Genomic DNA, 16,507 nt, shown 5'->3' with positions numbered 1-16,507 from the left:
GTATTCAGAAAGAGTGGAGAGCCGTGAATGTAAGTACTGGCAGTGAGCATTAAATGCCACACTTACCTGCAGAACTAAGGATGAATGATGGCTGTGATGGAGAGAGTGTGGCTGGCAGTGGCGCTGTGCTCTGACAGTGGGAGACGGTACAACCCTACCAAACGGTGGAATGATGGGACGTGTATGTAAGGAGCAGGACAAACTTCCTCATTGCCCTACAGGTATTAACCAGGAGTGAAAGGATGTTTTTCAAATCAGATGTGCTGGGGAAGAGGAAGGAGAAAGAGAAGAGATTAATAGCTGCTTTCAATAGTGCTCACAATAAGGAACTGAGAAACCATCAAAAAAAAAAAAAAAAAGAGAGAGAGAGGGGATGGATATGACATACAAGTATTAATAGAGAGGGAACCAAAACCATACACCTTTTGTGGTAGATTTAAGACAGCCGTATACTGGGTGCAGCGGTCCACAGCTGTCATTGCAGCACTTTGAGAAGCCGAGATGAGAGGATCACTTGAGGTCAGGAGTTAGAGACCAGTCTGGGCAACATAGTGAGACCCTGTCTATGCAAAAAAAAAAATTTAATTAGGTAGGTGTGGCAGTAGACACTTGTAGTCCCACTACTCAGGAGGCTGAGGTGGGAGGCTCATGTGAGCCCAGGAGTTAGAGGCTGCAGTGAGCTATGATTTCACCACTGCACCCCAGCCTGGGTAATTTTTTTTTTACAGACCCTGTCTCTAAATATATATATACATATATATATATATATATATATATATATATATATATATACATACATACATATATATATACACACACACATACACATATATATATAAGTATATTATATATATAAATATATTATATATAAATATATATCATATATTATATATAAATATATATCATATATTATATATAAATATATATATTATAAATATAAATACATAAAATATATTTATTTTTATATTTAAAATATAAATATATAAAAATATATAAAATATATTTATTTTTATATTTAAAATATAAATATATATAAATATATAAAATATATTTATTTTTATATTTAAAATATAAATATATATAAATATATAAAATATATTTATTTTTATATTTAAAATATAAATATATATAAATATATATTAAATATATATATTCTTTATATATAAATATATATTTATAAAGATGCATATTTATATATATAAAGAATGTACAGATACATATAAAGAATATATTCTCTCTCTATATATAAGGAACATATATATATATATTCTTTGCTACTTGTTTTTCTGGGTGCTGTGGCTCACTCCTATAATCCCAGCACTTTGGGGGGCCAAGGCAGGAGGATCCCCCAAGCCTAGGAGTTTGAGACCAGCCTGCACAACGGAGCAAGATCCCATCTTTAGTAAAATAAAAATAAAAATTGTTAGGCATGATAGGCAGCTCTGTAGTCCCAACCACCTGGGAGGCTGAGGCAGGGTAATTGCTTGAGCCACTGAGTTCCAGGCTGCAGCAAGCTCTGCCACTGCACTTCAGCCTGACCCTGTCTCTTAAAAGAAGAAAGAATGTGATGGAATGAAGCGATATTCTGAGACTTGTGAAGTGAGGCCATTAGAACTCTTTCAGCTTCTGCCCAGTGCCTCTGAACATGCTCTCTAGGACCCCTGAGGCCAGGTGATAAGTCCAACCATTCTGCAGAGGCTCAGCCTGAGCCTCTGCTGAGCCTCACCTTCCAGCATCCACTTCAAGTCATGAGAGGTGGAAGTCACCAGCTACTCAAACACTCTAAACCAACCCGTTCAAAGCTGAATATAATTAAGTAACCTCTGTCCAAGACTTCTGAAACCCAAGAATCACCCCACCAGTCCCTGCTCAATTGCCCTGCTCACAAAATCATTTATCAGTAGGAGTTCATGATGCATTTGATCTCAAAGGAAATATATACTATCTTTAAGAAGATACTATCCTCTGAAGAAGGCCTAGAAATGTATAATCATCCCAGCAGCACTGAGCAGCATCATGCTACACTGTGGTCTCTAAATACCATTTCCTACCAGACAGAACTGGGGCTGCCTGCAGGAATGGCTGATTCCAGATCCCAACTGAAAATACACACAAGAAAACTAAAATTGTGTCATCCAGAAAATAAATAAGCTAGTAAACATTACTAGGGGCATGTCAAAAGAAATCAGGAGTTCATCTGAATCAAATCTTACTCACCAAAAATAAAGGCCAGGCATGGTGGCTAATGCCTGTAATCCCAGCACTTTGAGAGGCCAAAGCAGGTGGATGACTTGAGGCCAGGAGTTCAAGACTAATCTGGCCAAAATGGTGAAACTCCGTCTCTACTAAAAATACAAAAATTAGCCGGGCATAGTGGTTCATACCTGTAATTCCAGCTACTTAGGAGGCTGAGGCACAAGAATCACTTAAACCCGGGAGGCAGGGGTTGCAATGAGCCCAGGTCATGCCATTGCACTCCAACCTTGACGACACAGGAAGACTCTGTCTCAAAAAAATAAAAATAATGATAATGATACAATTTGAGCATCAATAAGAATAATAACCACAATAGGCTGAACCCATAAGTTCATAATAATATTTAAAAGCTCACTGCTCACAATTGGAAGATGGTCATGAACCACATTGCTACTTTGAAATTGATAAAGAGAAAGGTTCAGACATTTACTAATCTTTGCTTTCACAATGCAAACTGCAGGGTAACAAAATAATTCACAGGGAAAAGGATTCCAATTAGTAAACAAAGAAGGGATGATCTAATGTCACATTTTGAAACTCCTAATGAATTCATGGATCAAGGCAATGGAAATCCCAAGAAAACCTGAAAGAAGCTGGCATTAAATACTTCCTGATGGAAGAGTCCAACTCTATGAAGTTGTCTTAATACTCAAGAATTTAAACTTGAGGATGGGCGTGGTGGCTCACGTCTGTAATCCCAACACTTTGGGAGGCTCAGTTGGGTAGATCATGAGGTCAAGAGATCTAGACTATCCTGGCCAGCATGGTGAAACCCCGTCTCTACTAAAAATACAAAAATTAGCTGGGCGTGGTGGCACGCGCCTCTAGTCCCAGCTACTCGGCAGGCTGAGGCAAAAGAATAGCTTGAACCCAGGAGGCGGGGGTTGCATTGAACCGAGACCACGCCACTGTGCTCCAGCCTGGCGACAGAGCAAGACTCCATCTCAAAAAAAAAAGAAAAGAAAAGAAAAAAAAAGAGTTTAAACTTGAATCTGATCAAACCTCTAGCTCGAACTACCAAAGTTTAGGGAAAGCAAGACACAGAGAAACATGTCATACAAAAGCATGGCGTTGTAGAAAATTACAAAGCAAATGCATTGATTTTTTTCAATTAATAAATTATCATAAAATCAGAGAGAGACTTGTGAACCAATTTAAACAAACTAAACTTGTTTGGATCCCAATTTAAACAAATCATCCAAAAAAATTCTTAAGACAATTGAGGAAATGCAAACACTGACTAGGTATTTGCTGATATTTTAAGATTGTTTTTACATGAGATAATGGTATAGTAGTTATTTGTTTTTAAGCTCTTTGTCTTTTCCTTATCTTTCAAATACACACTGAAATATTTAGAGATAAAATTATGTAATTCTTTGAAACTGCTTCAAAACAGTTGGGGAAGGGCAGAGATTAAAGAGGTTAGGAAAAACAAGATTGGCTGAATTGATAATTTTTGAGGTGAGGAGGTCAGTACATTAGCTTCACGATAAACGGCTCTCTAACTTGGCATATATTTTTAAATTTTTCATAAGAAGTTTTTTTAAAACCATGCTGACAACTAATTTTCAGTAACATAGAAAATGCTTATGATACAATATTAAGTGAGAAAAGGCAGGAAAAACATCAATATAGTAAGATCCAAGTTATGCAAATCAATATGTTCAATGCCCTAATGTTTGCAATGGCTACTTTGAATGGTGGGATTATTATGGATAAATGCCATTCTTTACACTAATTTTCCAACTTTCTGTTAATACAACGAGCATGAATCACCTGGCTAGTTAAGAAAAGAAAGATTGTTATTTTAGTTTTTAAGAGAAGGTGAACTAAAGCCATTTGAAATAATATTCCAGACTTGAGTGATGCGTTCGAGTAACATAGGGCTGGCGCTGTCCCAGGGTGCCTCTTAGCACCTAAAAGTCACATCTGGTGTAAGGCGGCAAGTGTGCCACTCCGTTTCTAGCCTGAGGACCCATAAACAAAGGATTGATATATACATGCTTCCACTCAGTATGACCAAAGGGATGAAAAAAGTCTGATGGTCTCGCGTATTGGACTCCTCAATGTCCCCAAAGGAGCACAGCTTGGTAAATGACTCTCGCTAGGTAATCATTGTTCTAGAAACTTCTGTGCCAGAGAAAACTTGGGCATTTGATTGGTTTTTCTTTTTTCTGTTCAAAGTTGTGATCCAGAGGACTAGGAGCACTCCTCTCCTGCCTTTCTCCACAGGAAAACAGTGGTTAGTCCCTCAGCAAGGCAGAACCTGCCAGGTGGGGGCTCTCTGAGCAGACATTTCCTCAGAGGCCTGGAGCCCCAGCACCAACCATAAGCAGGGCTTTGCTTTCCAGTGGAGTGTTTGTGTGAAAGGAATTTGTATGCCATTGCCCTCTTAGGAAACTTTCTTTAAAATCATATGAAAGGGGCTGGGCACGGTGGCTCACGCCTGTAGTCCCAGCACTTTGGGAGACCAAGGCAGGTGAATCACAAGGTCAAGAGATCGAGACCATCCTGGCTAACACGGTGAAACCCCATCTCTACTAAAAATACAAAAAAAAAAAAAAAAAATTAGCCACATGTGGTGGCAGGCACCTGTAGTTCCAGCTACTTGGGAGGCTGAGGCAGGAGAATTGCTTGAACCTGGGAGGCGGAGGTTGCAGTGAGCTGAGATTGCACCACTGCACTCCAGCCTGGCACCTGGTGACAAAGTGAGACTCTGTCTCAAAAAAAAAAAAAAAAAAAAAAAAAAAAAAAAAAAAAATCATATGAAAGGAATGCAGAGAGAGATCTGAGCAAGTCCTATGTTACCCACAAGCCTAGAAAGTTCCAGAAGGGTTAGAATGTTAATGCAGCCATCATCAGGCCTTCTCCTCTCCCACAAAGTCATTGACACCCCGGGAGATCTGGCTGGATAGTTCTGTCTGTAACCTCTTAGGTTTCTTTGTGGTTTTATTTTGTTTTTCCTCTTCTCGCTCTCCCCGCTGAGGATGATTTGACCTTTCCGGTAAAATCTTAAACTTGGGAATTTCTTGGATTTCCTGCCTGGCAACTATCACTCCAACATCTCCATATCGCGTCTGCACTTAGGCATGGTTTCCAACATTTGAACCTCATTCCGTCACTCCCCGGTGGCTCTCAAATGTCTTCTCCAATCTCAACACACCACCCTCGGGGACTCTAAGCTCCATTTTTATCAATGGGAAAACAGAGACACCAAGAGGACTTGCCGAGGAATGAGGCCACCCTTGCCTGGACCCTGCTCTTGCCATGCTGTTCGGCTCAGAGAGGGGCACCCACACACACAGACCCAGTGCTCCACTCAGACACCTAAGGAGGCTCCATGAATGCACCCTCATCCTCATCAGGCTTTCTTCTTCAGCCACAGGCGAGTCTGCCGTGACCACATCTACCCCGGCATCAGTAGGCAGATGAGCAGAAGTTGCTGCATGTGGACTGACCTCCATGTAGATTTCACAGGATGGAATTGCCATGTACAGGAGTCCCATGTATGGGAATCCAAACTTAGCCATGAAAGGCAGAAAAGCTTCAGGAAATCGCTCTTCAGGAAAGTAGAAGAAGAACTGAGATAACGCACCACCTGTCCGAGCGCAACCAAATGGAATGGATACAAGCTTCCTCCAGCTCAAAGGTCTGAAGAGAAGCTCCCTAGATCAGAGCATCTCACCGGGTTAAAAAGCAGGTCTGGCGGGGCCTGAGATTCTGATGTTAACAGCCCCCGCTGCGCTGATGCAGATGCTGCTGGTCCTTGCAGCCCACACCTCAAGCAGGACAGATTTAGAGCTGAGCTGCCCAGTATTTTGCACAAATCTTACACAACTACGATGTCCACTACCTACTGTGGCTGTTGAGCCCTCGAAATGCAGCAAGTTATTAAAATATGCTGTAGATATAAAATACACACAAGATTTCAAAGACAGAATGAGACAAAAAAAGATAAAATCGTTCCCAAATGATTTTCATATCAAATATATGATGAGACAATATTATGATGTATTGGGTTAAATAAGCTGTGTACCAAATTGACTTCACGGTTTCTTTTTTTTTTTTTTCCTTTAAGTTCTGGGGTACATGGGCAGAAGACACAGGTTTGTTAAAAAGGTATATGTGTGCCATGGTGGTTTGCTGCATTTATCAACCTGTCATCTAAGCCCTGCATGCATTAGGTACTTGTCCTAGTGCTCTCCCTCCCCTGGCCCCTCAATCCCAGACAGGCCCCAGGGTGTGATATTCCCCTCCCTGTGTCCATGCGTTCTCATTGTTCAACTCCCACCTATGAGTGAGAACATGTGGTGCTTGGTTTTCTGTCCCTGTGTTAGTCAAAGGACGTGAATGAAGCTGGAAGTTCACTATTTCTTTTTTACTTTTTAACATGTGACTACAGGAAAACTTTCCATTATAAAAACACCCCATATTTCTATTGGGCAGCACTGATCTACAAGACTCTAAAAGCATTAAAGCTAAAATTCTTGAAAGTGCTCTTAGAAATGGTTTTATACGCTTGCCTTCTCCTTGGAAATATATGCAATTTATCAGCCTTCCAAAAAGGGTCCATCCACCTCTTCTCACTAGGAAGCAGCGAGAGAAAAGGCTGATCAAAGTCAGATATTTAACTGTCCCACACAATGACCAAAGCTTCCTTTGAATAATGTTGTAGTGCCTTTTGACTTAACATAGCCAGTTCCAGATATGAGAGGCCCATCCTTGTTCAAATGACAAGTCCATTCAACATAATACTATCTGAACATAGACTCTTATCCCAATTTCTGACAAAAGCCACAAACGTGGTTAGCGTCCCAGGCTGATCCTTTGCTCGATCGACACAATCCAGTCCATTTTTTTCCTAATGAGCACCTCTTTCCGCTGAAATGTCTTTCTCATTAGCAGACATTTTTGAAGTACAGGAGTTGTTTGTTTAAGGCTTCAAGACCAAGGCAAACATTTGTTATAAGGCTCCAAAGGAATTTGCAAATAATTTCCATCCATGATTTCCAAAGCCACAGGCTGCTTGTGTAACATTTGTGCAAAATGCGTGGGCTGCTCCCATGAAGGAAGCATTGCCAGAAATGTTTACTCTGCAGCAGTAAAGCTGCGTGTTTGCCACTCTGTTTGAAAACTTCCACATGTCAGCTCAATGGGTGGTGTGTGGAACAGACACTCCACGGAGAGGCATGGGCCTCTCCACACCTGTGTCCTCCGATGAGCTGCCCTTCAGGGATTTGACGCCTCTTGATTTACTGCGGCTGTTGCCTCTTTGAACCGTCATGAGTTAAGACTGATTACACAAAGGCCAGGCACAGAAGGGTTCTCCAGCTCTCTAAGTGCGGACCATCCCATGAAGTTTAAGAATAGAAAAGCTCTGGACGGTCCTGGGACAATGTTAAGGCTTAAACTGTGTCCCCAATAAAGAGGTATTGAATTCCTAAACCCTGATATCTCAGAATGTGACCTAATTTTGGAAGTAAGGTCTTTCCAGAGGTAATCAGGTTAAAATAAGGTTATTCGGGTGGGCTCTAACCTAATATGGCTGATGACCCTTTTTAAGGGGAAATGTGAGCGCAGACACAAAGGAAGAACTACATGGGGAGACACAGAGAACCATGAGAAGACTGGACTTAGGCTGTCACAGCCAGGGAACGGCTGGGGCTACCAGAAGCTGGGAGAGAGGCCTGGAACCCACCTCTCCCCACAGCTCTGCAGACCTTGGATCTGGTCTTCTGTCCTCCAGAGCAGCAAGAGCACAAACCTCTGATGTTTTCCACCACCCAGTTGGTGGCATTTTATGACAGCAGCCCCAGGACTAACATAGACTTGAATTCTAACAGTTCCCATGACTATTTGGGGGGGGGAGGTTGCCATCATTTCCATATGTCATCCCACCTTGGTCCCCAAGTACATGTCAGTGATCTGGGGTTGACCACGGATAGTCACAGCATCTTACAAAGGCATTCGATATAGGTTGCCAGATTTAACAAATACCAATAGAGGATACCCAGTTCAAGTTGAATTTCAGATAAACAACAGACAATTTTCAGCATAAGTATTTAGTATACTGTTTATAAGTATTTACTATAAGTATGTCTGGAGGACATACTTATAGTAAAAAAAAAATTCTGCTGTTTATCTGAAATTCCTGTTGAACTGGATGTCCCATTATTTTATCTGGCAAAGCTGAATAATAGGCATCTTTGAAATACTCTAAACTGCCTGGAAAAGACTTGTGTTTGGTGCTCAAGCCTGGCTGGGAGAATTTCCATGGGGCTGGGCCAAAAGACAGGGTTCATTGTTTGGCATCAGCTCACTTCTGCTTCCACCATGAGAAGCAGAAAATCAATCACTCCAAGGAGCAGTTAACTGGAGTAGAAAGCTTGATTCCTGCATTTCCTACGTATGTCACAAATTTCTGTTGTTGCAATGTACCTAATACCTATGCTGTGATTGAAAATGTAGCATCATCTTAATGCATGCCCACAACTGAATTGTTCCACCTGAAATGAGTGTCATCACCCTAAACTATTCAGAACAGACAGGCAAGCTTCAGGGGTGCACAACCCTTCAGGGGTGCCTTGTGCTTAGAAGGACCCCACAATCGGTTCAAAACTCTGCAGTCACTGTATTAAAATTTTTAATAATTACTGAGCAAGGGGTTCTGCATTTTTATTTTGTACGGGGCCTCACAAATGATGTCACCAGTCTCAGGACAGGTGTAGCTAATAACACATAAGCTGCAGCGCAAACTGATTCCATCACTGAAAAGTGACAGATGCCTTGGACTATACTTTGCTCAACCCACTTCTAAGTGACTAGAGCCCTTTGGCCTGGCACCTCTCCTCTGCCACATGCTGCTGTTTCCAGCATTGCTTTGATTTAATTAGTGTTGGCTGGTTCGAAAGATTGTTTTTGGTTCTGTGTGTGCTGTATGAGCTATTGTCTGGATCCTCTTCCAACTTGGCCTTGGGAACACCCAGTGTCAAATCTGCTGTCTTTGGCTCTGTAAGACTGTGGTTTTTAAAGGACAATTGTTGCTCCTAGGAGCTTGAAGGCTGGATGGAGACTTGCCTAAAGCCCCCATGAACCAGCCCCATTAAATTTGGGACTATTTAATTTCCCACCAGTAGCTGATTCCAAAGGTGTGCTTGTATGGAACCAAAACTCTCTCCCATCAGCTGCATTTATTTTCTAATCTCCATTTTTTTCCTCCTCTCCCTGTTTGTAACCCACCCACTAGTCCACAGGCCCCCAGCTGACCCACTTTTTGCCCAAGTCTTTCTCCAGGGGAGGAGAACCAAGAGATGAGATTCAAATTTATTTTGCTGTTCATTAATGTCCCTTTTAAAGGTCTTGACAAGGGCAATAAAACCAATGCTTAGGGGAAGAAATTTCACAAATTGGCTTTCCACTTCCATTCCAGTTCTCCACCAATGTCTTCAGTGATACCATCATGCAAAAAGCATCAGGAAAGCAGCATGGAATTCTGGCTCACAGTCACTTCTCTGTGACTTTGACTGAGACACTGAACCTCTCAAGATCTTCGTTTCCCCATCTACAAAATAAGAGTGCTCACATAATGATCTCATATAAACCTATAATTTGTACAACAAAATTATAACCATAATTACCCCACAAAGCACAGCAGGAATTTTCTAAATTCAAGGCTCATGATCCACTATATTAGTCAGCAATTGCCGTGATAATGCTGCATAGCAAACAATCCCAACTCTTATGGCTTAGAACAACAAACATGTATTTCTTGCCCAACTCCATTTTTGCAGATTGGCTGGGCTGCAGATTGGGTTCAGGTGAGCTCCACCTGTCTCTCATCCTGGGACCAGGCTCACCTGCCAGCAGCTGTTTGGGGCATGTTCTTCTCATGGGAAATGGCAGGGGCCCAAGAAGTTACACCAAGGCACGCAAGCACATGCATAGGCTCCCCCGCCTGCATCACCTCGGCTCACTGGCCACTAGCCAAAGCAAGTCATGTGGCCAAGTCTAACATCTACGGGGTTGGAAAAAACACCCCACGAAAGCCATGACAAGGGCTGGAAGGAAAGGAAGTACTATGGAAAAAAGCCTCTACATCACAGGCAAATTTATGTTATCAGTTGTTATGAATTCAACATGTCCTCCAAAAAGAGATAAGTTAGAGTTCTTTTATTATTACCTTTATTTTAATTTTTCTGAGATGGAGTTTCACTCTTGTTGCCCAGGCTGGAGTACAGTGGTGTGATCACACCTCACTGCAACTTCTGCCTCCAGGGTTCAAGCGATTCTCCTCCCTCAGCCTCCTGAATAGCTGAGATTGCAGGCATGCCCCACCACACCCAGCTAATTTTGTATTTTTAGTACAGGCAGGGTTTTTCCATATTGGTCAGGCTGGTCTTGAACTCCCAACCTAGGTGATCCACCTGCCTTGGCCTCCCAATGTGCTGGGATTACAGGCAGGAGCCATTGCGCCTGGCTGAGATGTGTTAGAGTTTTCTAACATTGCCCAGTACCTTGGAATGTGACCTTATTTGGAGAGAGGACCATCGAGTTAAAGTAAGGTCGCTAGGGTGGGCCCTAATCCTATATGACTGGTGTCCTCATAAGCAGGGAAAATATGGGCACAGAGAAATGCATAGAGAGAAGACAGTGAGAAAAGGCACAGGGAGAAGACCATGACAAGCTAGAAGAGTGCTGGGCAGGGCTTTCCTTCGCAGCCCTCGGAAGGACCAACTTTGCCGACACTCTCATCTCTGACTTTTGGCCTCAGAACTGAATGGATAGATTTCTGTTGTTTAAGCCACCCAGTTTGTGGTACTTTGTTATGACAGCCCTGAAACTAACACACAATCACGTGTACATTTATTTGGGGAGAGGGGCCCTAATGTTGATTAGGTTCTGAAGGAGGATTCATGATCCATCAGTGCAGCTCACCACTCCCATGAGTCATGGTTACTTCGGCTTCAGTAAAAAGGCCACAGGGAGCACACTTGCTCCCAGAATAGCCCCTGTGGGCTGGAGGTGATGAGCCAGAGATCCGATTTTGTCCAAACCCATCCAATACAGCCCCAGCATTCTCCCAGAAAGTACATGACCCTTAAAGACAGGGAACCTGACCTTGTTTTTTGCTTCTCTCATTGCTGAGGCCAGTTGGATCTGTTTGTCTCCTTGGGATTTTTGTTTGTCCTGGATCAAAAAGAGTTAGGCTTGTGCACACTGCGGTACACCTAGAATCTCAATTGTCAACATTTGCCAGACGACGGCTTTGGCCAGGGCCTAGGGCATTGGTCACGAATCTGTTCAATTAATACCAGTTGACCAAATAACCAAGATGCTAAATTGGCCAAATTAACAGACAGCAGTGTTTTACAGGATTGCTTAAGAACTTTAACAGAAATATTTTAACAGCATTAACAAGAATTTGGTTTCTGATTAATAAATTTACAGAAAAACATATTTCATCATCAGTAACCAAAATTGTAGTATTTAACACTGAAGTTGTTTATATTATGCTAACATCTAAGAGACAAAACAAAGTACCACCTGATTAGCCTACTGAATAGATTTTAACCCAAGACCACCATGTACAGTTGCACAGGCTGTGTACTGTACCACCTCAAGAACTCCATGTGCATAGCCATGATGTGAGCAGTGCACAGCAACCATGCCTTCAACAAATTCACTCCTCCCCAACCTAAGACCCCTGTCATCATGTTAACTGCCCATTTCTCTCTGACCATGGACTTTTTCTCTGACTGTCCCCAAAGCCATCACTATCCTGTCCTTTTTAGAACCCCATAAAAAGACCCTATTTGTTGTTTTTTTGTTTGTTTGTTTGTTTGTTTGTTTTTTGTTGGTTTTTTTGAGACAGAGTTTCGCTCTTGTTACCCAGGCTGGAGTGCAATGGCCTGATCTCGGCTCACCGCAACCTCGGTCTCCTGGGTTCAGGCAATTCTCCTGCCTCAGCCTCCTGAGTAACTGGGATTACAAGCACACGCCACCATGCCCAGCTAATTTTTTTGTGTGTTTTTAGTAGAGACGGGGTTTCACCATGTTGACCAGGATGGTCTCGATCTCTTGACCTCGTGATCCACCCGCCTCAGCCTCCCAAAGTGCTGGGATTACAGGCTTGAGCCACTGCGCCCGGCCAAAAGACCCTATTTGTTAATGCATTTCCATTCCATTCTCTGACTCCTCTGCCTACTTACCCCCAACTCCACTCTGCCGAGAAATGTTTGCACATCCTAACATGGACATATTGTGCAAACAAGTCTTTTACCTAAGAACTATTGCAGGTGCAGGAATCTAGCACCATGGGGTTGGAATGGGGAAGTTTAGCAGCCTCAGATGGGGCATACCTGATGGAGAAATTCCAAAGACGGAAGGCCTTAGTCTGCCTGCCTCCATCATGGAGATATACTCTGAGGTGGAAATGTACATAGTGTTCCCGTAAGGGACTTAGAACCATCATCAATACACCATGCACAGATACAGCATAAATGTGGGGATGGGGGTGCATCAAGGACTCCCAGGTTGTAGGTGACCCTCTGGAATGTCATCATACCACTTAGCACCCCCATTATTCTTTTTAATTAAAGCGAAATTCATATAACATAAAATTAATCATTTTAAAGGGAAGAATTCAGTGGCATTCACAACGTTGTACAACCACCACCTTTATCTAGTTCCAAAACATTTCAGCACTCTAAAATAAAGTCCTGTATCCATTAGGCAGTGACTCCCCATTCTCCCTCCCCCGTCTCCCACCCTGACCCTTGGCAACCACTAATCTGTTTTCTGTCTCTCTGAGCGCCCCTATTCTGGACATTTTATATAAATGGATCATACCACATGTGATCTTTGTATCTGCCTTCTTTCACTGAGCATAATGTTTTCAAGGTTCATCCATGTTGTCACGTGTGTCAGTACTTCATTATTTTTTATGGCTGAATAATGGTCCAGTGTATGGGGAGGCTACATTTCATTTATCCATGCACCCAATAATGGACATCTGAGTTGCTTCCACTTTTTAGCTATCATGAATAATGCTGCTACAAACATTTGTGTAGAACTATTTCTTGAGTGCTGTTTTCAGCTCTCTTGTGTATATTCCCAGGAATGGAATCACTCGGCTCTCTTGTGTGATACCCAGGAATGGAATTGCTGAGCATCTTCCTCATGATATCCTCTTGTTTTTCTAGCCTTTCTTCTGAATCTTTTTAGCATAGATCAAGGTAAGCAAACTTCTCCTGTAAATAAGCAGATGATCAATATTTTAGGCTTTGCAAGCCATATAGTCTCTTGTAACAACTTGTACAAAGACTCTGCCTTTGTAGCATGAAGCAACCACAGACAATCCGTAAAAAGTTTATTGTGCTCCAATAACAGTTTATTGACAAAAACAGACAAAGGGCCAGATTTGGCCCTCAGGCTGTGGCTTGCCAACCCCAGCTCTAGGACAAGCCCAGTGGATGCAGCCTCTTCCAAGTGCCCCTTTTCACAAGGGAGGCATCTCCTCCAATCCAGCTTTCTATTGGCCCTGAGGATGAGCAAGGGAGACGGACTTAGCCCGTGGCAGAAGAGAGTCAAGGCATTGCCTTTAAAACTGATTATGAGGCTGCGCATGGTGGCTCACACCTGTAATCCCAGCACTTTGGGAGGCCAAGGCAGGTGGATCACAAGGTCAAGAGATAGAGACCATCCTGGCTAACACGGTGAAACCCTATCTCTACTAAAAATACAAAAAAAAAAAAAATTAGCCACATGTGGTGGCAGGCACCTGTAGTTCCAGCTACTTGGGAAGCTGAGGCAGGAGAATCACTTGAACCCAGGAGATGGAGGTTGTCATGAGCTGAGGTCGCACTACTGCACTCCAGCCTGGGTGACAGAACCAGACTCCATCTCAAAAAAACCTGATTATGAAATCTGTGAAATCTTGGGATGTGCTTGTGCCATGAACAGCAGGGTTGCATTCTCTGCTGATTTTTAAGTTAGGCAAGCATCTTTCAGGTGGTTTATGAGAATGGAAGTTTGCTGAATACCTTGACCAATCTCTTGGTGTTCTTTCTAACATTCACCCTTCCTGAGATTTATCAGGGGAGAAAGGGTCACTCAGGCTCAAAAACTCATTCACCCAACAAGCATTTACTGCGTCCTTACTGTATGCAGGCACTATGCTAAATCTTCAGTATTTAAAATAATGCATTCCAGGAGGTTTTCTTGGGCAAGCTGGCTTGGATACCTCTAGTAATAGGGAGCTCACTACCTACACAGGGTATCCTACCCCATGGCTGGACAGTGCTTTGCACCTCAGAAGTAACTAAACCTCACCAGTATGCTTACACACCTCCCTCCAACCAGTCAATATCAACAGGCACCCCCACCATAAACAGGTACACAGAGAACAGGTAAGAAAATGAGGAAATAGCAACCAAACAAAGAAACACTGACTGTGGCTCTTCTCACTCCTGGTGTTTCTAAAAGCAAAACAAAATCAATTTCACACTCAAGACATCTTGAAATGTTCCAAACTTGGGCAAAGTTGCAACTGAATTCTAAGGAGCTGCTTCCCATTAAGAAGAAGATATTAGGAAAGAAAATTATCAGAACTCTTTGCTTGAACTCTTTGCTTGAGCCAGGCACAGTGACTCAGGCCTATAATCCCAGCTCTTTGGGGGCAGAAGTGGGCATATCACTTGAGCTCAGGAGTTAAAGACCAGCCTGAGCAATATAGCAAGATCCCATCTCTACAAAACTTAAAAAACTTAGCTGGGCACAATGGCATGAACCTGTGGTACCAGCTACTCAGGAGGCTAAGGAGGGAGGACCACTTGAGCCCAGGAGGCCAAACCTGCAGTGAGTCATGACTGCACACTGCACTCCAGCCTGGGCGACAGAACAGAGTGAGATCCTGTCTCAAAAAACAAAAAACAAACAAATAACAAACAAAAAACAAACAAGCTGGGCACACTGGCTCATGCCTGTAATCCCAACACTTTGGGAGGCCAAGGTAGGTGAATCATGAGGTCAGGAGTTCAAGACCAGCCTGACCAACATGGTGAAAGCCCGTCTCCAAATACAAAAATCAGATGGGAGTGGTGACACACACCTGTAATCCCAGCTACTCAGTAGGCTGAAGCAGGAGAATCGCTTGAACCCAGGAGGTAGAGGTTGCAGTGAGCCAAGATTGTGCCACTGCACTCCAGCCTGGGTGACAAAGCAAGACTCCATCTCAGGAAAAAAAAAAAAAAAAAAAAAAAGTTTCGGCCGGGCGCGGTGGCTCAAGCCTGTAATCCCAGCACTTTGGGAGGCCGAGGCGGGTGGATCACGAGGTGGAGAGATCGAGACCATCCTGGTCAACATGGTGAAACCCCGTCTCTACTAAAAGTGCAAAAAATTAGCTGGGCATAGTGGCACGTGCCTGTAATCCCAGCTACTCAGGAGGCTGAGGCAGGAGAATTGCCTGAGCCCAGGAGGCAGAGGTTGCGGTGAGCCGAGATCGCGCCATTGCACTCCAGCCTGGGTAACAAGGGCGAAACTCCGTCTCAAAAAAAAAAAAAAAAAAAAAAAGAACTTGTTTTAAACCAATCCAAGAAACTAAGAACTTTGAAAAAAGATTTGACAAAATGTTAACAAGAATACACAATTTAGAGAGGAATATAAGTGAATTGATGGAGCTGAAAAACACAGTACGAGAACTTCATGAAGTATGCACAAGTTTTAACAGCCGAACTGATCAAGCAGAAGAAAGGATATCAGAGGTCGAAGATCAACTCAGTGAAATAAAACAAGAAGACAAGATTAGAGAAAAAAGGATAAAAGCCGGGCGCGGTGGCTCAAGCCTGTAATCCCAGCACTTTGGGAGGCCGAGGCAGGTGGATCACGAGGTCGAGAGATCGAGACCATCCTGGTCAACATGGTGAAACCCCGTCTCTACTAAAAAAAATACAAAAAAAAAAAAAAAAAAGTTTCATCTCCAGAAAAGGCAGATGAGAATCTGGACAGCACAGAGATGAAAACGCAGGCCTTGGGACCTAGCAGGTCTGGGTTTGAAAAGCTGCTCTTTCTCCCTTTCGCTGGGGAACCTGGGACACGTCATTTCTTAGAGGCGGCAGAGTTTCCTCCACTGGAAAACAGGGTTAGAATAGTAACCGATTTCATACGATGGCTGCGGGATGGAATGAGATACCCACCTCTGCTGGCCACATGGAGGCTTCCCACGTGGCCACTCTGTTGCAGCCAAATAGAAGAA

At 43.0% G+C, this 16,507-nt stretch overlaps 1 protein-coding gene across 2 annotated transcripts in view; it reads right to left on the bottom strand.

The window, feature by feature from the left end:
• Positions 1-16,507, bottom strand: part of PSMG1 (proteasome assembly chaperone 1) — a 107,660-nt gene that overhangs the window by 6,776 nt on the left and 84,377 nt on the right. For both annotated transcript variants that reach the window (XR_012514840.1, XR_012514839.1), the window contains 2 exons: positions 2,385-2,502; positions 67-563 (listed from right to left, as the gene is read on the bottom strand). The gene's annotated coding sequence lies outside the window, so the exon portion shown is untranslated. The remainder of the gene's footprint in view (positions 1-66; positions 564-2,384; positions 2,503-16,507) is intronic.

The sequence above is a fragment of the Saimiri boliviensis genome, chromosome 18, assembly GCF_048565385.1.
Source record: "Saimiri boliviensis isolate mSaiBol1 chromosome 18, mSaiBol1.pri, whole genome shotgun sequence".
Taxonomy (NCBI): Eukaryota; Metazoa; Chordata; class Mammalia; order Primates; family Cebidae; genus Saimiri; species Saimiri boliviensis.
This window is presented reverse-complemented; position numbering and strand designations above follow the sequence as displayed.